Raw genomic sequence first — 23644 nt, 5'->3', positions numbered from 1 at the left:
TGAATCCCTTCTGAGCCATGCAGGGGGTGGCCACAGCACTGACTGCACCCCTCCCCCAGGCCCCTGGAATTGATGCAAGTCCATGTGGTGCCTTTGCAAGCAAATTTCTCCCCCATGCGCAGTTTTCTGTGCCAAGCAATTTGTAATTTCAACAATATCTTTCGGACTTGCATTATACATGGAGCATATTTTTAGAAGAGGAATTAGATAACATTATGTAGAATGTTAGTTTCTTTAAAGAAATACCAGAATCCAATGAATTGTTAAATTTGCTTTTCTTCTCTTTGGTAAAGTTGAAGTTTAAAGTTAAAGTTTATTTATTAGAGTCACAAGTAGGCCAGACCAGGTAAGGAAGGCAGATCTCCTTCCCCAAAGGACATTAAGTTTCAGTTTATTTATTAGTGTCACAAGTAGGCTTACATTAACACGGCAATGAAGTTACTGTGAAAATCCCCTAGTCACCACATTCTGGCGCCTGTTCGGATACACTGAGGGAGAATTTAGCACGGTCAATGCGCTCTCCCCATATCCCTTCACATCTTTAGAGTCTAAAAATATATCTATTTCCTTCTTAAATATATTCAGTGACGCAACCTCCCCAGCCCTCTTTGGTAGCAAATTCCACAGGTTCACCACCCTCTGAGTGAAGAAATTTCTCCTCATCTCAGTCCTAAATGGCCTGCTCCATATTCTGAGACTGTGACCCCCTTGTTCTGGATCCTCTGAGCCAGAGGAAACATCATCCCTGCATCCAGTCTGCCCAGCCCTGTCAGAATTTTATATGTTTCAATTAGATACCCTTCCAGTGAACACTGCTCCAGTCAACCCAATCTCTCCTCATACAACAGTTTTGCCATCCCAGGAATCAGTCTGATGACCGTTTGTTGTACTCCCTCTATGGCAAGTATATTTTTATTTCATAGGCAAGGAGACCAAAACTGCACACAATACTCCAGGTTCAGTTTTACCAAGGCCTTGTACAGGTGCAGTAAAGCACCTGTACTCAAGTCCTCTTGTAATGAAGGTCAACATACATTTGTCTTCCTAGCTGTTTGCTGTAACTGCATGCTTACTTTCGGTGATTGGTACATTAGGACATCCAGGTCCCTTTGTACGCCAACATTTCCTGACCTCCATCATTTAAGTAGTACTCTGCCATTCTGTTTCTCCATCCAAAGTGGATAACTTCACATTTTACTCATTATACTGAATCTGCCATGTAAGTGCCCACTCACTAAACTTGTCTAAGTCTCCTTGAAGCCTCTTAACATCCTCCTCACCACTCCCATTCCCACCAAATTTTGTGTCATCGGCAAATTTGGGAATAGTACTTTTGGTTCCCTCATCCAAATCATTGATGTATATTGTGAATAGCTGGGGCCCAAGTACTGATCCCTGCGGGACCCCGCTAGCCATAGACTGTCACTTCCAAAAATCCCAGTTATTCCGACACTGTTTTCTGTTTGCTAACCAATTCTCAATCCATGCCATTATATTACCCCCAATTCTGTGTGCTTTACTTTTGCACACTAACCTTTTATCTTGATCAAAAACTTTCTAAAAATCCAAATACACCACATCCACTGGTTCACCCTTATCTGTTCAATCAGTTACATCTTCAAAGAAGTCAATTAAGTGCATCAACAGCACCTGCATAAATCAATGTTGACTTTGTCGAATCTCGTTGATGGTTTTTAAGTGTCCTGTTATCACATCCTTTATAATAGACTCCAGCATTTTCCCTATTACTGATGTTTGGCTAACCAGTCAGTAACCCTAACCCTAACCCTTTTTTATAATAGCTGGGTTACATTTGCCACCCTCCAATCTGCAGGGACTGTTCTAGTATCTATGGAATTTTGGAAATGACAACCAACACTCCCATTATTTCCATGGCCACCTCCTCTAGACCGTGGATTGTAGATGATCAGGCCCTGAGGATTTATCAGCTCTCAGTCCCATTCATTTCTCCGGCACTATTTTTCTATGAATATTAATTTCCTTCAATTCCTCCTTCTCCCTCCTTGGTTCCCTAGCATTTCTGGGAAGTTATTTGTATAATCCGCTGTGAAAGTAGTTGTTTGATTGCTCTGCCATTTCCTTGTTCTCTGTTATAAATTCTCCCTTTTCAGACTGTTTGTAACTGAACTGACCTGTGGAGCAAAGTGGATTGAGAAACTCCGGCCAGAATTCTCTGATGTCGTTCACCCCACCACCGCTGCCAGGGAGAACGGAGAATTTGACGGGTGAGGTCGGAGAATTCAGGCCTCTGTCGTCAGCACAGCTTTGGCACTGAATGGAATGAATGATGCCAACCCTGGTTTGGAAAGTTCGCAAGGACCTCCCAGGTACTTCTTCAAACAGACCTTTAGAGAATAGATTCCTCTTCCTTTTCCTGTTGTCTGTGAAGGATTTAATTTTTTGTCGGGGAGAGAGTTGTGCAATGTTCAAGAGGCATCTTGACAGATACATGAATAGGCAGGGAATAGAGGGATATGGACCACGTAGAGGCAAAAGGTCTTTAGTTTAGAAGGTGTCATGAGCTGGCACAGGCTTTGTGGGCAGAAGGGCCTGTTCCTGTTCTGTACCGTTCTTTGTTCTTTGTAATGTATACTGGTGTGTCCCAGAGCTCACACCTAAACAGTGCAGGCATGAACCAGGCAATGTAAATGGGGATCTGCTTTAACGCAACCAGAACTGAAGTGGTTGCCGTGTCAATGTGCCCTAAGATAGCTCTGTCTAATTAAATTTGAATTTTGAAATTTGAATCTGAATTTTATTTTAGCATGCGTCTCATTTTCTTTTCCACTGGTAACAGTTGTGTCGTGGGAGCTTTGCTGCAATTTAAAACAAAGCCCTGGGGCAGGCAGCAGGGCGAATTCTGCCTTCAGTTTCATTTTAATATTCTTCATTTAATTACTTTTTGGGTTTTATCTAATCAAAGCTGGCGCAACAGCAGGCATTCTGTGTTTGGTGTAGGTCGAATATGAAAAGCATAAAAGAAAAATAATCAGCCAGGGTACTGCCTGTGTGCGTGTGTGTGTGTCTGTGTGCGTGAGTATGTGCACGTGTGTGTGTGTGTGTGTGTGTCTGTGCGCGTCTGTGTGTGTGTGTGCCTGTGCATGTCTGTGTGTGTGTCTGTGCGTGTGTCTGTGTGTATGTCTGTGTGTGTGTCTGTGTGCATGAGTGTGTGCGTGTGTGTGTCTGTGCATGTCTCTGTGTGTGTCTGTGTGTGTGTGTGTCTGTGTGCATGAGTGTGTGAGTGTGTGTCTGTGTGAGTGTGTGTGCATCTGTGTGTGTGCGCGTGTGTATATCTGTGTGTGTGTGTGTGCGTGAGTGTGTGTGTGTGTGTCTGTGTGTGTACGCATGTGTGTATCTGTGTGTGTGTGTCTGTGTGCATGAGTGTGTGTGCGTGTGTGTATCTGTGTGTGTGTGTGTGTATCTGTGTGTGCGTGTGTGTATCTGTGTGTGCGTGTGTGTGTCTGTGTGTGAGTGTGTGTGCGTGTGTGTATCTGTGTGTGTATCTGTGTGTGTGTCTGTGTGCGTGAGTGTGTGCGTGTGTGTGTCTGTGCGTGAGTGTTTGTGCGTGTGTGTTTCTGTGTGTGTGTCTGTGTGCGTGAGTGTGTGCGCGTGTGTGTGTGTGTGCGTGTCTGTGTGTGTGTCTGTGTGTGTTTCTGTGAGTGCGAGTGCGTGTCAGGGTTCAATAGTTCGTCAATGCTCACATCTGAACTCAGTCACGAAGAGTGCAAAATATAAATAGCCTCCAGCACTGTTGTCATTTTCAGGCAGGAAAGGGATAAAATTGAGATAAGGAAGCATATTTAGGGCCGCAAATATTCACATAGGTGGTATATAGTCTACACTAGATCCCAATCATAGACTTTAGTTTGGAAGCTCAGTGATACCTGGGAGTTTGTATTATGTACCTAACAATACCTAACAATATCTATCTATGTAATATAAAGCAATCTTATGCTTGTAAACTGTACTTTATGAAGCATTATTTAAAGTTACCTATTTAGCAGCAGCCTTTAGCTGCAAAAACTGCAAACAAAACATAAAATGAGGAACTGTCCAATGGATTGGTTGGTCAAGTTCAGTACTGACAGATGGAGGAAAATGCTTGCTTTCTCTGAGGATTATCAGCATTCTGTTAGAAGCAACATTTGGGCAACATCCGTCCCATTAATAGGGGAGGAGGTGGCGTAGTGGTATTGTCACTAGACGAGTAATCCAAAGATCCAGGGTAATGCTCTGGGGACCCAGGTTCAAATCCCACCACGGCAGATGGTGAAATTAGAATTAAAAATATCTGGAATGAAAAATGTATTCATAGATTCCCTTCAGTGCAGAAGGAGGCCATTCGGCCCATCGAGCCTGCACCGACCACAATCCCAACCAGGCCCTATCCCCATAACTCCACGTATTTACCCAACTCATTCCCCTGACACTAAGGGGCAATTTAGCATGGCCAATCCACCTAGCCTGCACATCTTTGGACTGTGGGACGAAAGCGGAGCACCCAGTGGAAACCCACGTAGACACGGGGAGAATGTGCAAACTGCACACAGACAGTGACCCAAGGCGGGAATCAAACCCGGGTCCTTGGCGCTGTGAGGCAGCAGTGCTAACCACCGTGCCGCCCGGATTCATGACCATGAAACCATGGTCGTAACAACTGTCGTAACACCCCACCTGGTTCACTAATGTCCCTTTAGGGAAGGAAATCTGCCGTCCTTATCTGGTCTGGCCTACATGTGGCTCCAGACCCACAGCAATGTGACTGACTCTTAAAAAAATGCCCCTGCAAAGGCAATTAGGGATGGACAATAAATCCTCCCATGAAAGAATAAAAACAAATTATGGTTGATGGAGAATTGCAGTAGAAAACAATTTCAGTCCATGCTAAATGCCAGTCTCAGTGGTCGTGTTCAAATACATATCATTAATGATCATTAATGATGCTCCTCTGACGTTGAACCGTTGATCAGGGTCCATTGAGCATTCAAAATATTGAATTCCATTGAATTCTAAAAGTTGAAGATTCCCATGGGTATCCTTGTCTTGCTGACCACATTATTAAATGTTTTAAATGTTATTAAATGTGTGCATAATAATTAAAGTAATTTGTATTGGACTGTCACCGAAATCTAACAAAGAATAAAAGCAGAAAATCACATTCTGTTCATTGCTCGTCTGAAAGGGTTTGCACCACTGGTAGGTTTTTCTAAAAGCAACATGCCAAGTAGTTTCAGTTGCCTGAAATAGTGTTACTGTAATTGAAAATGATATTCTCTCACCCTGGCAGATTTCAGCTGAAATGGTGACGATACATCAAACACTTGACTTGTAAGTCAAACTGGAGTCTTCCGTCAACATCATAACTACTGACTGACCTCTACAGTAAAAAAAACTTTAAAATTTACCGAATTATGTCGGATAAATTAACCCATTCAGATTGTAAAAGTAGATGATAACAATGCCATTATCATAGAATTGAGAATAATTGAGCTCAGCTGAGGTAGAAAATTTTTTAATCGATCAAAAATATTAAATTGTTCCTTTGCAAAGTTGTTGTGGTTTTTTTTATTCATTCGTGGGTGTCACTGGCTAGCCAGCATTTATTGCCTGAGGGCTGTTGAGAGTCAACCACATTGCTGGAGTCACATGTAGCCAGACCAGGTAAGGAAGGCAGATCTCCTTCCCTGAAGGACATTAAGTTTCAGTTTATTTATTAGTGTCACAAGTAGGCTTACAGTAACATTGCAATGAAGTTACTGTGAAAATCCCCGATTCGCAACACTCCGGCGCCTGTTCGGGTACACTGAGGGAGAATTTAGCATGGCCAATCCACCTATTCAGCACGTTTTTCGGACAGTGGGAGGACCTGGAGGAAACCCACATAGACACGGGGAAAACGTGCAGACTCCGCACAGACAGTGACCCAAGAGTGAACCAGATGAGTTTTTCTGATAACAGTTTTATAAGAACATAAGAACATAAGAAATAGGAGCAGGAGTAGGCCATCTAGCCCCTCGAGCCTGCCCCGCCATTCAATAAGATCATGGCTGATCTGAAGTGGATCAGTTCCACTTACCCGCCTGATCCCTATAACCCCTAATTCCCTTACCGATCAGGAATCCATCTATCCGTGATTTAAACATATTCAACGAGGTAACCTCCACCACTTCAGTGGGCAGAGAATTCCAGAGATTCACCACCCTCTGAGAGAAGAAGTTCCTCCCCAACTCTGTCCTAAACTGACCCCCCTTTATTTTGAGGCTGTGCCCTCTAGTTCTAGCTTCTTTTCTAAGTGGAAAGAATCTCTCCACCTCTACCCTATCCAGCCCCTTCATTATCTTATAGGTCTCTATAAGATCCCCCCTCAGCCTTCTAAATTCCAACGAGTACAAACCCAATCTGCTTAGTCTCTCCTCATAATCAACACCCCTCATCTCTGGTATCAACCTGGTGAACCTTCTCTGCACTCCCTCCAAGGCCAATATATCCTTCCGCAAATAAGGGGACCAATACTGCGCACAGTATTCCAGCTGCGGCCTCACCAATGCCCTGTACAGATGTAGCAAGACATCTCTGCTTTTATGGTCATCGGTAGATTCCTAATTCCAGATATCTTATATTGAATTCAAATTCCACCATCTGCCATGGCACGATTTGAACCCGGGTCCCCAGAACATTAGCTGAGTTTCTCGATTGATAGACAAGCGATAATATCACTAGGCCATCGCTTCCCTGGCTTAACATGTATTTATCTCTTGTGGAACTGACCGTCAGTGATTTCTTAATCTGGCTCATCAAACTGTTATCCCGGCCTTTGTTTCTGTTCAGTGAGTTGACATGGAAATAAAAATGGGGAATTAAGAATATTGGTCCGAACTGGTCTTGCATGCTTTAAAATGGAACGCCAGTAAAACCTGGGAAATAAGAATACTAGTCCAAACTGTTTTTTCCCTTCTAGAAGATTACATATGCTTTGTGTATATTGTTTTCATATCAAGAAACATGAATGTTACAGGTGCATCTGGGTGGCACAGTGGTTAGCACTGGTGCCTCACAGCGCCAGGGGCCCTGGGTTCAATTCCAGCCTCGAGTCACTGTCTGTGTGGAGTTTGCACATTCTCCTTGTTTCTGCGTGGGCTTCCTCCGGGTGCTCCCGTTTCCTTCCACAGTTCGAAGATGTGCGGGTTAGGTTGATTGGCCATGGTAAATTGACCCTAGTGGCGGGGGGGATTAGCAGGGTGAATATACGGGGTTACGGGAATAGGGCCCGGGTGGGATTGTGGTCGGTGCAGACTCGATGGGCCGAATGGCCTCTTTCTGCACTGTAGGGATTCTATGATTCCACCTGCTCAGTTTTCTAATGCAATTCCAACTTGCTGGGCTGGTAGCATTTGACAAATCCTGTCATTGTTATAAGTTTGCTGGAAACTTTGCGCCATTTTTGTTTCCACCTTGCAGTGCAATTTGATGGGGTCAGCTCATGTCTGTGGAGTCATTATCTACACAAAATCAGAGCTGAAGTGAGTAATGCCTGACTTAGGAGACAGGTGAGACCACAAAAATCACAAAAAATAGCAATCAGGTCTTGACACCGATTATAGATGAAAACACTTTTGATGATGATCTGATTAATGAGCTCTTGAGGTATGAAAAGGAAATTGGGGACTTCAAATTTTTCACACTTTTCTCACAAGTTTTGAGTCCATTACCCTGTGAGAGAAACAGAGTTATACGCTCCCTCTCTCTCTCTTGCTAGTTGAAAGGATGACTACAGAATCATCGGAACCAGGAGCAAGAGGAAGTCATTCAGCCCCTCAAGTCGGTTCCACCATTCAATAAAATTGTGGGACGTTTTTACAGTGAAGATTGATACAAAATACCTGTTCTTGCTTCCCATTACTAATTCCCGAATCTCATCTTTTAAGCGGTCAACACTCACTTTAGCTACTCTTTTCCTTTTAATATAATCATAGAAACTCTTAGGGGGTGATCTTACTGGCTTGGGGGATCGGGGCAGCAATCGGCCAGGAGGGAGGTGTTAGGGTGATGATTAGCCAGTGTGGCGATCCGAGGGTGGGGGGGGGGCGGCATTGGAGGTTACTATCCAGGGTAGTGGGAGCAATTGGTGGGGGATGGGGTGGGTGGAGTCCGGGGTGGTGATTGGGGGCGAGGAAATGTGATGTCCAGAGGAAGTGATAGATCTCCCAGTTTTTACACACTGTACACAGTGCACTGTGAGATCAGGGTACCAATGCAATGGCGCCCCAACAGCTCAGCAGTCGGCTTCCTGGTTGGAATAGGCTTCATCCACTTCCCCTCCTGGCAGAATCACATTTTGCCTCTTTTTTTTCTACGTGCCAAAAGATTGCGTTTGGAAACTCGCCCAAATAAATGGGTGCGATTCTCTCCCATTTTCACGCTCATTCGGCACTTAGTATTGCTTTGGTAAGATCATCCACACATTCTCAATTTTTATATTTCTAGTCAGCTTTCTCTCATGGTCTAACTTCGCCCTCATTTCTATTCACAATTCTTTGCTGGTTTCTAAAATTTGTCCTACCTTCTGACCCTCCATTAATCGTCATAATATTGTGTGCATTTTCTTTCAATTTGATACCATCCTTAACTTCTTTAGTTAGCCACAAATGGTGTTTCCTTCTCATACAGCCTTTCTTGGGAATTATTAAATAGCTCCTTAAATGTCTGTCACTGTTTCTCCACCATCCTACCTTTTAACCCATTCTCCCAATCTAATTGGCCAACTCTGTCTGCTCATCCAATTTTAATAGTAAAAAGTCAATGAGATGTTTAACAATTCTCAAGTCAGTAAACTGCAGCTTACACCAAACCAAAGCACCATGAGGCAAGCTCCAGGGGTGATGGTGGTGTACATGGGAGGTGGTGGCGTAGTGGTATTGACGTTGAACTAGTAATCCAGAGACCTGGGGCAAGATCTGGGGGCCAGGGTTCAAATCCCACCACGGCAGAGGGTGAAATTTGAATTCAATAAAAATCTGGAATTGAAACCATTGTCATAGAATCCCTACATGCAAAAGGAGGCCATTTGGTCCATTGAGCCTACACTGGCAACAATCCCACCCAGCCCCGTAACCCCACATATTTACTCTGCAGATCTCCCTGACAGTAAGGATCAGTTTAGCATGGCCAATCAACCTAACCTTGTGGTAAAAACCCATCTGGTTGATCCTCACCTGGTCTGGCCTACATGTGGCTCCAGATCCACGGCAGTGTGGTTGACTCTTAAATGCCCTTTTGAATTAGAGGGCAGTTAAGAATGGGCGATAAATATTCCTGTGAATAGATTAAAGTTATGATTTGGGACCAGTTTATACAACAATGCCTGGATATCCCACAAGGTGGCACTTTCCTTTAATGCAATTCGCTTGAAATTAGCCAAACCATTGCAAAGAATCGGCGCATTTTAAACGTAAATTACATCCGGAACCATTTAGGCAATCATTACACCAATTTAAATATCACATTAGAAGCCGGCCCCATCCACAGTGTTAATATAAGCCTACGTGTGACTATTAATAAACTTTTAACTTTACTTTAGTCATGCTCCCAGATAGGGCTTACAGTCATTCTGAGGTTCTGCTAATTGCACCCTTTCAGGAGGCTGTAAAATTTAAGCTTGTTAGGTGCAAGGGCTCTAATAGGCGCATATTGAAATATTCTTGATTTACTAAGAAACTGAGGACAGTATGTAATTAAAATTAGTTAATTGTTCTACATAGATTATTCCGCTATTTAAAACTGGGTTTCACACAGGCGGTGGGTGATTAAAAACAAAAGTAATTAAAAACGCCCACTCTGTGATAAATCCATTTTCAGCTGTATTAGTAAATCGTATCAGGTTCAATAGTTTAAGAAATATTTTTAATGCAGTTTTACAATCTATGACACTGGGATTGTGTTGTTTCATGGAAGATTTTATATTTGGCAGCAAGCAAATGAACTTGAGTGGCTGTTTGAGCAAGAATAACATCTTAAGGTTCGTGTAATTTTGTGTGTAATTAATGTCTGGATCTCTAATTGCACTCAAAGTGGATACTCTTGGCCCACCTGGATGTTAAATGATATGGAGATGCTGATGTTGGACTGGGGTGGTCACAGTAAGAAGTCTTGCAACACCAGGTTAAAGTGCAACAGGTTTATTTGGAATCACAAGCTTACAGAGCGCTGCTCCTTCATCAGAAAACTCACCTGATGAAGGAGCAGCGCTCTGTAAGCTCGTGATTCCAAATAAACCTGTTGGGTTTTAACCTGGAGTTGTGAGACTTCTTACTGCAGAATTAAATAAACAGGGACTCCTCACCCTCAAAGACTCAATGTACAGTAATGCCCTGATTCAGCCTATTAAATAGTCATTTCTGATTCAAATTGTTTGCTTTCTGCAAGCTAAGGAAAAAAAGGATGACTCAAGTCATCAAATAATAGGAAACCCTTCTGTCCTGGTTCTATTGTTAAATGGTAAGTCCGTTTATTGTGTGCTAAAACCGCCTAGTTCATTCACTTAACTTTCATTATTACAAGTAAAGCTTCTCTGTTCCTTCCCAAGCCACTGGCAACTTTGAGTGCCTGTGATTCTCGTGTCCATCTTCTTTCCTGTTAACAGCAGCTAATTAGTCTACAACTCGGTGTTGCTAATGAGAATACAATTGAATGATAAATACATCGCTCATATTCAACCCCACTATTCGTGGACCCAGGTCGTGAAGTGGTGGAAACATGTCAGCAGTCCAAAAATAGGATTATACTTTGCGATTTAATACAAAAACTGACTCTATTCTCAAAGTCCCAAAGGCAATGCTCAGAGTGGACGGGGCAAACCGTTAATCCATCTCCTTGCTTGCTCCACTAACCAATCCAAATTGAATCCAATTCACGGTCCCCACCAGGGAGACACGGGTGACAGGGTAAAGCATTGCACCTGATCTTCGGCTTAATCTGATGCTTGACCTCAGCCAAAAAGCAGAGAGGATTGTCAGCAACCTTTGACGCCCTGCTCAGTTTGTGAAAAGCCCATCATTTAAGGATCCGTATAAAAAAACTCATCACCATCCTTTTCATGTCGTGCAGACAGGTCTTATAGAATTTCAAAAGGGGAAATGAACAATTAGAACTGCTCAGCTGAGGAAGAAGACTCATTTTCAGCACGTGTTCTCTCCACTTTTATATATTATTCCTTCACCTTTCCTTTGCCGTCCCCCCCCCCCCCCCCCCCAACCAGGGTGGGTGAGAAACTCCCTCAGTATTTGTGGCAACATCGCAAAGAACATGTTTTTTTTTTGCTTCAGTACAGATAACCCAAATAGAGGAAACCTTTCTCCCCCTGCACCACCGCCCCCCCCCACCCCCCACCCCGCATCCGTCCAGAAATTGTTCTTAAACCCACAAAATTTGGCTACAGATTTCCTGTCTTTCCCCATACAATTAACGGTCGATTCACTCAGACCACAGTGAAGTCAAACTTCAGATTAAAATATGCACTGAAATTTTTCACTCATCGGCATTTGCTTTTATCGCCGAGACTGGTGAACAGAAATTCTGTGCATGCAAACAATGAAGTGTATTTATTTCCTTTTAAATGAGAATATTGCAACATATAATTTGTAGCAATATTACCTGGCAATTTATATTAAATGTTGATGATTGTAAAATTCTGTGTTTTCAAAAATATATATATGGATGTGAGCTTCAGACATGAAGAATTTTGCACTTACCCCTCTCTCCAGTTTGTATCAGACTATTCGGAGGTCCAATAGACCACACTTATCCTGCCCAAGCTTGTGGACAAGTAAACACCACAGCTCTTAAAGTAAAATCCTCATGCAGTGGCGGTGTCGCTCAATATGAAGAAAGTTCGACAGCTCACACTCAAGAGAACTCGTCAAATGGGGAAACCAGGCTCTACTATGAGGTGCTTAGGTTGTGCAACAGGTCTGAGTAAGAAAGCTGTGTGCCAGTGACTGCCAGAGAGACTGCCCACGGAAAAACACACTCTACCACAAGTGCCAGTGCAAAACGAAATTTCCCTGCCCACAAACAGATGGGATGTACCTAGTTGCCTTGTATTTAAAGAAAAGACAAAAGTTGAAAACAATTGCAATGCCTGTAAACATTTTTATTGCCTTTTATCTTCTATTTACATTTCTGGGTCAAAATATTTAGCTTGTCTTCAAAAAGTATTATATAAGAGAATATTTGGCTATTGCCTTACCGTATGCAGAATATTGGACTCACCTCTCCCTGCACTTTGTGAATAGTCAAAGGTCCAACAGGGTAGATATATATTCTGGTTCAATCTGTGAAATCATCTTTGTTTTTTTTTGCCACTTAATATTAAAAAGCTTTTAACTGCACCAGCTTGTGTCATGTCTCAAATGATCATTTCTCATCCCTCACTATGTAAAATTGTTCACCTATGTTTGTGGTGTGAAGTAGTGTGCTGTTAATTATGCCCCCCCCCCACCACCCCCCTCCCGCCCCCGCTGCAGTTTGGTTTTGGTTGTGTGGGAGATGATGGTATTGGTGCTGATGACTGAACATGTTTCCATTCTCACATACTCATGGATGAAGATTAGCATTGACCAATTGAAGATAAAAGAATAGTAGTGGGAACTTGTGCATGGAGTCAGAAGAGATAGGAGAGGCGATGAATGAATACTTTTCTTCAGTGTTCACTAAGGAGAGGGACCATGTTTTTGAGGATGAGAGTGTGATACAGGCTGATAGGCTGGAAGAGGTAGATGTTCTGAGAGAAGATGTATTAGCAATTTTGAAAAACCTGAGGGTCGATAAGTCCCCTGGGCCAGATGGGATATATCCTAGGATTCTTTGGGAGGCAAGGGATGAGATTGCAGAGCCTTTGGCTTTGATCTTTTGGTCCTTACTGTCCACGAGGATAGTGCCAGAGGACTGGAGAGTGGCGAATGTTGTTCCTCTGTTCAAGAAAGGAAATAGGAATGACCCTGGTAATTATAGGCCGGTTGGTCTTACTTCAGTGGTCGGTAAGTTAATGGAAAAGGTCCTGATGGATAGGATTTATGACTATTTGGAAAGATGCAGCTTAATCCGGGATAGTCAACATGGATTCGTGAAGGGTAAGTCTAGCCGCACAAATTTGATTGAATTCTTTGAGGAGGTAACTAAGTGTGTGGATGAAGGTAGAGCAGTTGATGTCGTATACATGGATTTTAGTAAGGCGTTTGATAAGGTTCCCCATGGTCGGCTCATGAAGAAAGTAAAGAGATGTGGGATAGAGGGAAATTTGGCCGATTGGATAAGTAATCTCATCTCATAGAAGACAGAGGGTGGTGGTAGATGGAAATTTTTCAGACTGGAGACAAGCGGTGTACCACAGGGATCAGTGCTGGGTCCTCTGCTATTGGTGATTTTTATCAATGACTAGGAGGAGAGGGCTGAAGGGTGGGTCAGTAAATTTGCTGATGACACCAAGATTGGTGGAGTAGTGGATGAGGTGGAGGGCTGTTGTAGGCTGCAAAGAGACATTGATAGGATGCAGAGCTGGGCCGAAAAATGGCAGATGGATTTTAACCCTGATAAGTGCGAGGTGATTCATTTTGGTAGGACAAATTTGAATGCGGATTACAGGGTCAAAGGCAGGGTTCTGAGCAATGTGGAGGAACAGAGAGATCTTGGGGTTCATATCCACAGATCTCTGAAGGTTGCCACTCAAGTGGATAGAGCTGTGAAGAAGGCCTATAGTGTGTTAGCGTTTATTAACAGGGGGTTTGAGTTTAAGAGCCATGTGGTTATGCTGCAACTGTACAGGACCTTGGTGAGACCACATTTGGAATATTGTGTGCAGTTCTGGTCACCTCACTATAAGAAGGATGTGGAAGCATTGGAGAGAGTGCAAAGGAGATTTACCAGGATGCTGCCTGGTTTGGAGGGTAGGTCTTATGAGGAAGGGTGAAGGAGCTAGGGATTTTCTCTTTAGAGCGGAGGAGGATGAGAGACGACTTAATAGAGGTTTATAAGATGATGAGGGGGACAGATAGAGTGGACATTCAAAGACTATTTCCTCGGGTGGATGTAGCTGTTAGTAGGGCGCATAACTATAAGGTTCATGGAGGGAGATATAGGAGGGATGTCCGAGATAGGTTCTTTACTCAGAGAGTGGTTGGGGTGTGGAATGGACTGCCTGCTGTGATAGTGGATTTGGACACTTTAGGAACTTTCAAGCGGTTATTGGATAGGTACATGGAGCACAGCAGAATGATAGGGAGTGGGATAGCTTGATCTTGGTTTCGGACAAAGCTCGGCACAACATCGAGGGCCGAAGGGCCTGTACTGTGCTGTACTGTTCTATATGTTCTATATAAAAGTCATGGAGTCGTAGAGGTTTACAGCAGGGAAACAGCCCCTTCGGCCCAACCTGTCCATGCCACCCTGTTTTTACCATTAAGCTAGCCCCAATTGCTCACGTTTGGCCCATATCCCTCGATGCCCATCTTATCCATGTAACTGTCTACATGCTTTTTAAAAGACAAAATTGTACCCGCCTCTACTACTGCCTCTGGCAGCTTGTTCCAGACACTCACCACCCTCTGTGTGAAAAAAATTGCCCTTCTGGACTTTTGTGTCTCCCCCCCTCTCACCTTAAACCTCTGCTCTCTAGTTTTAAACTCCCCTACCTTTGGGAAAGGATGTTGACTATCTACCTCACCTATGCCCCTCAAATATTGTGTCTTATCAGGCGAAATCTTAATCTTACTAAACAATGGCAAAGTGTAGTTTCTGGTGAGAAAACAGTCAGTTTTCTTTCCAGATATTACGACACTCGGCCAAAAAAAAATCAAGGGGGCATATTTCACACTTTCATACAAGGCGACGGGGCTCAGCACGCTGGCAAAACCCCGCTGCTCAGCAAAATTTTTAATAATAACAGATTGATACAGACAATCCTCTTGGTGGGGTTGGGAAGGGGAATATTATTAGAGTAAGCTGTGGTAATGCATGTCTATGTCTTGGGGGAATTCTGCCTCCCTATGTTTAAATAAGAAGCCTCTTTGACGTTTAACTTCTAAAATTAAATTCCGTGAGAGCTTGTAGGTAGCTGTTTTGTACATTAATGATTTCTTTGCATTCTCTGAATGATGGTACAACAAGGGCACATTCCAGTGAAGAAAGATCACACAATCCTTGTCTAAATATTCATAAAGATGATGCGCACCATTCTGATTTACCCAGTGACACAAATACCCGTGTCCATGGTAAGGGGTGGTGGTGCATTTTGCAGAATCACAGAACTGCTACAGCACAGAATGAGGCCATTTGGCCCATTGTGTCTGCACCGACTCTCTGAATGAGCAACTCACCGAGTACCATTGCCCACCCGCCCCCCCCACTTCTCCCCATAACCCTGCACATAATTCCTTCTCAGATAACCATCTAATTCACCTTTGATTGCCTCAGTTAAACCTGCCTCCATCGCATTATCAGTATCGCACTACATTCCAAACCCTAATCACTCGCTATGTGAAAAAGGTTCTTCTCATGCCATTTTTGCTTTTTTTGCCGATAATTCTAAATCTGCGCCCTCACGTTCTCAGTCTTTTCAAGAGCGAGAAAAGTTTCTCCCCATCTACTCTGTAAAATACCTCATGATTTTGAACATCTCCATCAAATCTCCTCCCAGCCTTCTCTTCTCCAAGGAAAATAGTCCCAACTTTTCCAATCTATCTCTAACTACGTTCATCACCCTTGGAACTGCTCTTCCGAATCTTTTCTGCACTCTCTCTAAAGCCTTCACATCTTTCCTGAAGTCCAATCCCCAGAATTGGATGCAATACTCCACCTGAGGTCAAACTAGTGTCTCATATAAGTTCAACATAACTTCCTTGCTTTTGAACTCTATGCCCTTATTACTAAAGCCCAGAATATTGCATGTTTTATTAACCACTTTTTGAACCTGTCCTGCCACCCTGAAAATTTCATGCACAAAATCACCTAGGTCCCTCCTGCACCCACTTTAGAATTGTATCCTTTGTTTTATATTGTCTTTTCATGTTCTTCCAACAAAACTAATCACTCACCTTTCTCCGCATTGAACATCATTAGCCAATTGTCCACCCATACCAACCATCTTGTCTGGGGAGACGATGGCCTAGTGGTATTATTGCTAGACTATTAATCCAGAAACCCAGCTAATGTTCTGGGGAACTTGGGTTCAAATCCCACCACGGCAGGTGGTGGAATTTGAATTCAATAAAAAAAACCTGGAATTAAGAATCTGCTGATGGCCATGAAACCAATATCAATTGTCGTAAAAACCCACCTGGTTCACTAATGTCCTTCAGGAAAGGAAATCTGCCATCCTTACTTGCTCTCGCCTGCATGCGATTCCAGAGCCACTGCAATGTGGTTGACTCTTAAAACGCCCTGGGGCAACTAGGGATGGGCAATAAATGCTGGCCAGCCAATGACGCCCATGTCTAACGAATGAATAAAAAAATATCCTTCTGAAGTTCTAACAGTATCCACCTTGCAGTTCACTATGCTTCTAAATTTCTGATCATCTACAAATTTTGAAATTGTGCCCTGTACACCAAGGTCTAGGTCATTAATATGTATCTGGAAGAGCTGGGGTCCCAGCTGATCCCTGGGAAACTCCACTACAAACCTAACCCTCAGCCTGAAAAACATCCAATAACTACTACTTGCTGATTCCTGTCACTCAGCTCATTACATATCCCTGTCACTACTTTCTCTTCTAAGTTTATTTATTAGTCACAAGGAGGCTTACGTTAACACTGCAATGAAGTTCCTGTGAAAATCCCCCAGTTGCCACACTCCGATGCCTGTTTGGGTACACTGAGGGAGAATTTAGCATGGCCAATGCACCTGACCAGCACATCTTTTGAACTGTGGGAGGAAACTGGAGCACCCTGAGGAAACCCACGCAGACACGGGGAGAATGTGCAGGTTCCACACAGTCAGTGACCCAAGACGGGAATCGAACCTGCATCCCTGGCGCTGTGGGGCAGTAGTGCTAACCACTGTGCCACCGTTAAAATTGAATGAACTACAACTTTGCCCACACATTTGGTGTGCGGCAATTCACCAAATACTTTGACTGAAGGCTTGTTATGTTTTGCACACCTTACCTGAAACGTAAATAAGGGTTGATTATAATATTCGGTTTCACCTCCACATTGAAAGTAATATCTAAAGCCTGGCAATTGATCCATCTCTATAATATCTTCAAAAGAGCACTGTTTAGCCTTTCACTCTTTTGAACAAAAAAACAAAGAAAAGTACAGCACAGGAACAGGTCCTTTGGCCCTCCAAGCTCGTGTTGATCATGATGCCCCCTTCTGCCCTTACTTGGGCCGTATCCCTCTTTTCCCTCCCTATTCATGTACCCATCCAGATGGTTCTTAAATGTTAATGTGACTGCTTCCACCACCTCCTCTGGCAGCGCGTTCCAGGCACCCACCACTTTCTGCGTGAAAAACTTACCCCGCACATCTCCCTTAAACTTTCCCCCTCTCACCTTGAACCTGTGCCCCCTTGAAATTGACACTTCCACCCTGGGAAAAAGCCTCTCGCTATCCACCCTATCTCTGCCTCTCACTATTTTGTAGACTGCTATCGGGTCTCCTCTCAGCCTCTGTCTTTCCAGTGAAAACAATCCGAGTTCATTTTGTTAACGCTTCTCAACTTAATAATTCCTAAGAAAAACTGCATGAGGTATGGAGCAAGGATTTTGGTAATATTGAACGAGATGAAATCCTCTCTCAAACTCCTGACCCTTTCACCAATGAATGTACTATAATTACTTCATGGCCATACTACTCGCTGCCTGCAATTATTACCTTTCCTTTCAGAAGAAGAATCTTTATTCAGGTCCTCACTCATCGGTCAGTCCTGTGGACTAACAGACGCATTTCCACACATCACTGGACAAATATTAGTGAGAACAGTCTGCTTTTTTTTCAAAGATGAACACAACAAAATCCTCTTCATAAATATCTCAGCACCTCCCATTCAGTGGGAAAGACAGGCAGGGAGCGATCTTTATCCTGCACCCTCTCCAGGTAACTCACACCTCAGATTGCAGCTGACAAGAGAGGCTGAAGTATCTGTTGTTGAAGTGACAGTATCTTCCTTTCATGAAGGTGATATGTTCATGCACCGCATAGGAACTCTAGGGCACATCGTTCACATGTTTTGTGGCAGAAAGTGCTTCCAGTTACGCAAACTGGAACTCGGAATTTCTTCACTTAAGGAGTGGCGGGAGTCACTGTGGAGCATAAAGAAGGTTGAGGATCTTTGCGAACATGTGACCCAGGAGCTATCCAGGCGTCAAAATAGTAATTGGGTATCCTTTCTCCCTGTCAGAAGCTGCAGGTGTGAGCAGACCCCTTCGCAGTCCTCTGACAAAGAGGAGATGTCAATTTCACGGGGGGGTGGGGTTCTCTTCCTCTTTTGCAAGCCACAATCATTTTGAAGAAATCACAGGTTGTCAGTCAGGCTTAGACTCTGTCAACATTGCAGTCAAGATCAATGGGGTACTTGAAATCCATTCGAGTGTGAAGGGAAATGAAAATAAACACAAGTGGTTGGAGCAGAACGCCACCGAGCTGTCAATGAAATCTTTTTCAAGGCACTGCACATTGAATTTGTTGGAGATCAAAGAGTTCCATTAGAATGGAGAGGGTTTCAAAGATTTCAGTGGGACAGGGGAACAGTAGCTGATCACACATTAAACAAAGCCACAAGCTATCTGATATTTCAAAATATGTTCACATTTTTGGTGCAAAGCTGCAAACATTAAAACTCCTCCAAGTCAATTGCAAGGATTGATAAGACTCAGTTTAAAAAGTTCCATAAGATATTTCTGTCCTCCAAAATAGAAAGGGTTGTGGATTGAAAATGTTCTGATCTGCAATTGCATCAAGGCTTTGAGGTAACGTATCAAGCTGAAAGTAGCAGAGTCATTAGTTCTCTGTTCTTCAAACAGTTTTGGCTGCCTCATTTAATAGAAATTATTCAGGATTTCTAAATCTCTCAGCATTGCAAAATCACTTGGTGTTGTAAATGGGAAGTATGTGGATATGTATTCATTGTCACGATATCATGTTCCTGCTCTTGGTAGCATTCTTGTTATCTGGTAGAATAATTCCCATGGACGGTAAGAAATTAAAGTACAGTGTCACCTATCTTTTAAGATGAATGAGCAGAAATATCCTTTATTTGGGTAAGGCTCTGTCGCATTATGGTACTTTTAAAAGATAGGCTTGCAGATCACAAAGGTACAAACAAACAAGATCTTTACAGGAAAGGTGTTTACGCCACAGGCTGTTCGGATAGACTGCCCATTTCCCCACACAAATGGCCAAAGATGTTATCAGAATGTCACGTGATCAGTCCCTTAGAGTGCTCTTGTTTCAGCTAAGAACAACATGAATACACAACAATTTCCTCCCCTTTTACATCGAAGGCTCCTGCAATGAAATACAGTACAACAGTCATAGTCTAAATTCTCAATATGAACAATTAATAAACACAATAGTCAACAGGTTAGGCTTTTCGGAGGAGGTCAATTTCTGGGTGGTTGCTGGTCAACCTCAAGTGTCTGCTTTTTCGTGTTGACTGCAACTGCTGGTGTTTTTGGTTTAGCTTGGACGTCATCTGCGGTTATCTTCACCTCAGTCGGTGTAGTGACTGGACATTGACACAGTGTTGAAGTGTTCTCAGCTGAAGCACTGTCTTCCCCAGTTGTTTTGGGTATTGTCAAGTTCTCAGGTATGTCCAGGTCTTCACTTGGCACGGCTTGTTGCGGACTCTCGATTGATTCTGTCTCTGGCAAACTGATTCTGGTTGTCAAAGGTTGGCCTGCATGTCTTCTCCATACTACACAGTGTTGAATAAGTACGGGGTAGGACACTGGGTCCTGTCTGTGCTAAGACAATGGCAGGCATCCGCTTCTCACTGGTGGTATAGTTCCTTGCCAATACCTCTTGACATTTATAAAAAAACATGGCGTTTAGCCCTGTTCTCATGTCATCTAACCTGACCTTGCTGTTTCTTCTCATCAATTTCTCTTGTCTTGGGTGGCTTAAGCAAATCAAGCTCTGTTCATAATTGATGTTTTATCATGAGCAAAGCTGGAGAACTTTGGGTTGTCGAAAGCGTAATATTCCTGTGTGTCCATTAGTTAGACACTGAGCCTTGTTCTCGAGTTACCTTCAATGAATGTTTCATTGTCTGTACAAACCGTTCTGCCGGCCTATTTGTGGCAGGATGATAAGGAGTAGATTGGTGTGTTGAACCCCTTTCTCCTGTAAATAGTGTGTGAATTCTTGCAAAATCACTGCGCCGCCAGACGTTGTCTTCATAATGGCGACTTCAGGCCATTTTGAGTGCATGTCTACCACAATGAGAAACATGTGCTCTTTGAATGGGTCTGGAATAATCTATATGAACTCTCTGCCATGACCCAAAATGAGGGGGAGCAGATTTAGGACTGAGTTGAGGAGGAACTTCTTCACATAAAGGGTTGTGAATCTGTGGAATTCCCTGCCCAGTGAAGCAGTTGAGGCTACCTCATTGAATGTTTTTAAGGCAAGGATAGATAGATTTTTGAACAATAAAGGAATTAAGGGTTATGGTGAGGGGGCAGGTAAGTGGAGCTGAGTCTACGAAAAGATCTGCCATGATCTCATTGAATGGCGGAGCAGGCTCGAGGGGCCAGATGGCCTACTCCTGCTCCTAGTTCTTATGTTCTTAAATGAACTACGGCCCATTATCACTCAGACTTGTTCAGGATAACCAAATCTTCCCAAAATCTAGCCCAGTCTTTCTATTGTTCTCTCCGAGGACGTTAAAGTAAAAGTTAAAGTTTATTTAATCATGTCACAAGTAGGCTTACTTTAACACTACAATGAAGTTACTGTGAAAATCCCCTAGTTGCCACACTCAGGCATCTGTTCAGGTACACCAAGGGAGAATTTAGCATGGCCAATGCACCTAACCAGCACAGTCTTTGGACTGTGGGAGGAAATCGGAGCACCCGAAGGAAACCCATGCACACACGGGGAGAACATGCGAACTCCACACAGACAATGATCCAAGCCGGGAATCGAACCCGGATCCCAGGTGCTGTGAGGCAGCAGTGCTAACCACTGCGCCGCCGGACGTTGTCTTCATAATGGCGACTTCAGGCCATTTTGAATGCATGTCAACCACAATGAGAAACATGTGCTCTTTGAATGGTCTGGAATAATCTATATGAACTCTCTGCCACGACCCTTCTGGCCATTCCCATAATATAACAGCATTAGTGGTGGCAGGTTCCAAACTTTTGCACAAGACAAACATATCCCCACCTTCTCCTCAATTTTGGTATCAAGCCCTGGCCACCAAAAATAGCTTCTGGCTATCTCCTGCACACTTACTATACCATAGTGATCTTTGTACAGTTGGTTTGGTACACATTTCCTGAATAATGGTAGCATGATGACTCTCATTCCCCAGAGGAGACTACCAGCTTGTACGTATAGTTCGGGGTTTTGGGTGACATGTGGCTTCAACTCTGTGTTTGCTCCCGTGGTCTTGCCACAAAGTGCCATGTCCATAGCTTCTAATAGTCATGGATCATTTCTGGTACACTTCAGGTACACAATTATTCCTGCAGTTACAGGAGTGTTATCTACTTTCTCAGATTAGAAAAATGTTTCCATTTATGAATTGTTTATCAATGAATCATGGAGTAAAGACAGTAGTGGTCATTTCTGGTATACTTTTTGACTTGGCCTGTGGTTACTAAAGTGTTATCTACTTGCTTGAAATAGAAAATGTTTCCATTCCATTTAATGACTGGTTGGGTAAAGATAATCAGGAGAGTCTATCAGTGTTCCCATGGAGATTTAACTGATGACATTTTACCATGTATGTGTGTGCTGCCAACAGCATTGCGCATCTCCGCATCCAGATCGTTGCCAGAGATAGAGCCCTGGTATGAGGGTCAAATATTGTTGGTAGTGATTGATGATCTATTAATGAACTAAATTTCCTTTCACATAGGTATTGATAAAAACGTTTGATTCCGGAAATGATTCCTGAAGCTTCTTTCTCTACCTGTGCATTGTTCTTTTCTGCTCTGTTCAAGGATCTTGATACAAAAGCTATTGGCTTCTCTTCACCATTGGGCATTATGAGAGAAACCACCAGCCCCACCCCATAAGGTGATGCATCATCTGCCAGTTGCAAATGTAAATCCGGATCAAAGCATGTCAGGACTTCTGACTTCAGTCGTAGCTCTTTAGCTTGTATGGAAGCTTTCTTACACTGACCCACTCATTTCCATTTCCTGTTTTGACACAAGAAGTTGTGTAAAGGTTTAAGAATAGTCGCTAGATTAGGGACAAATCTTCCATTATAGTTTAATAAGCTCCAAAAAATAATAAGGTTGATTGACATTTTGAGATTCAGGTGCCCTTATAATGGCTTTGACTTTTGAAGTTGATTTGTGCAGTCCCTTTGCGTCTATGACATGACCCAGATATTCAACAGAAGATTGGTAAAATTCACATTTGCCTTTCCGTACTCTTAATTCAAAATTTTCTAGGCTCTGGAGTGTGGTATCTAGGTTGCGGAGATGATCTTCCTCATCCTTTCCAGTAACTAAGATGTCATTTAAGTAACGCTGGACTCCTTGTAATCCGCTTAGAATTTGATCCATGGCATGTTGGAACAACATAGGTGTGGACATGATGCCGAATGAAAGTCTTTTATATCTGAATAGCCCTTTGTGTGTCACGACTGTCAAATATTACTGTCTATCTGGATCCACATTCATCTGGATATAAGCTTGACACAGGTCAATTTCACTAACATGTTGGCCTCCAGCCAAACCAGAGAATAAGACATCAATCAGAGGCAGAGGGTACTGCTCTACACACAGTACAGGATTGGTAGTCACTTTCAAATTGCCATAAATCATACTGCTCCATCTTTCTTCATCACGGGTACAATCGGCATGGCCCAATCATTCACATTAATGGGTTTGAGAACTCCCGTTTTGACAAGCCACTCTAATTCTGTCTCCACATTAGGCCTGGTTGCATATGGCACTGACCTAGCCTTTAAGCACCTCGCTTGACTTTTGCCCTTAATCTTTAACTTGACTGAGATCACCTTCATGCTTCCCAGCTCCCCATTAAAGACAATGGCATGTTTCTTTAAAATTTTCTGCAGACCTACTTCAGAACCTGACATGAGATTCACCTTGGCCCAGTTTATCATAGAATCCGACAGTGCAGAAAGAGGCCATTCGGCCTATCGAGTCTGCACCAACCACAATCCCACCTAGGCCCTATCCACATATCCACCCACTAACCCATCTAACCTATGCATCCCAAGACACTAAGGGGCAATTTAGAATGGCCAATCAACCTAGCCCGCACATCTTTGGACTGTGGGAGGAAACCAGAGCACCCGGCGGAAACCCACGCAGACACAGGGAGAAGGTGCAAACTCCACACAGACAGCGACCCGAGCCAGGATTCGAACCCAGGTCCCTGGAGCTGTGAAGCAGCAGTGCTAACCACTGTGCTACCATGCCATT

General features: G+C 43.3%; 1 protein-coding gene across 2 annotated transcripts in view; it reads right to left on the bottom strand.

Annotated features, from left to right (window-relative positions):
* LOC144502526 (putative G-protein coupled receptor 82) overlaps window positions 1–11911 on the bottom strand; it is a 34799-nt gene extending 22888 nt beyond the window's left edge. The window contains exon 1 of one of the 2 annotated variants that reach the window (XM_078226584.1): window positions 11769–11911. The gene's annotated coding sequence lies outside the window, so the exon portion shown is untranslated. Of the gene's footprint in view, window positions 1–5300; window positions 5470–11768 lie in introns of those variants that run through there. The other variant, XM_078226583.1, reaches the window with a different exon arrangement.
* Window positions 11912–23644: the final 11733 nt, after the last annotated feature.

This window comes from Mustelus asterias, chromosome 13 (genome assembly GCF_964213995.1).
Source record: "Mustelus asterias chromosome 13, sMusAst1.hap1.1, whole genome shotgun sequence".
In the NCBI taxonomy this organism is placed as follows: Eukaryota; Metazoa; Chordata; class Chondrichthyes; order Carcharhiniformes; family Triakidae; genus Mustelus; species Mustelus asterias.
This window is presented reverse-complemented; position numbering and strand designations above follow the sequence as displayed.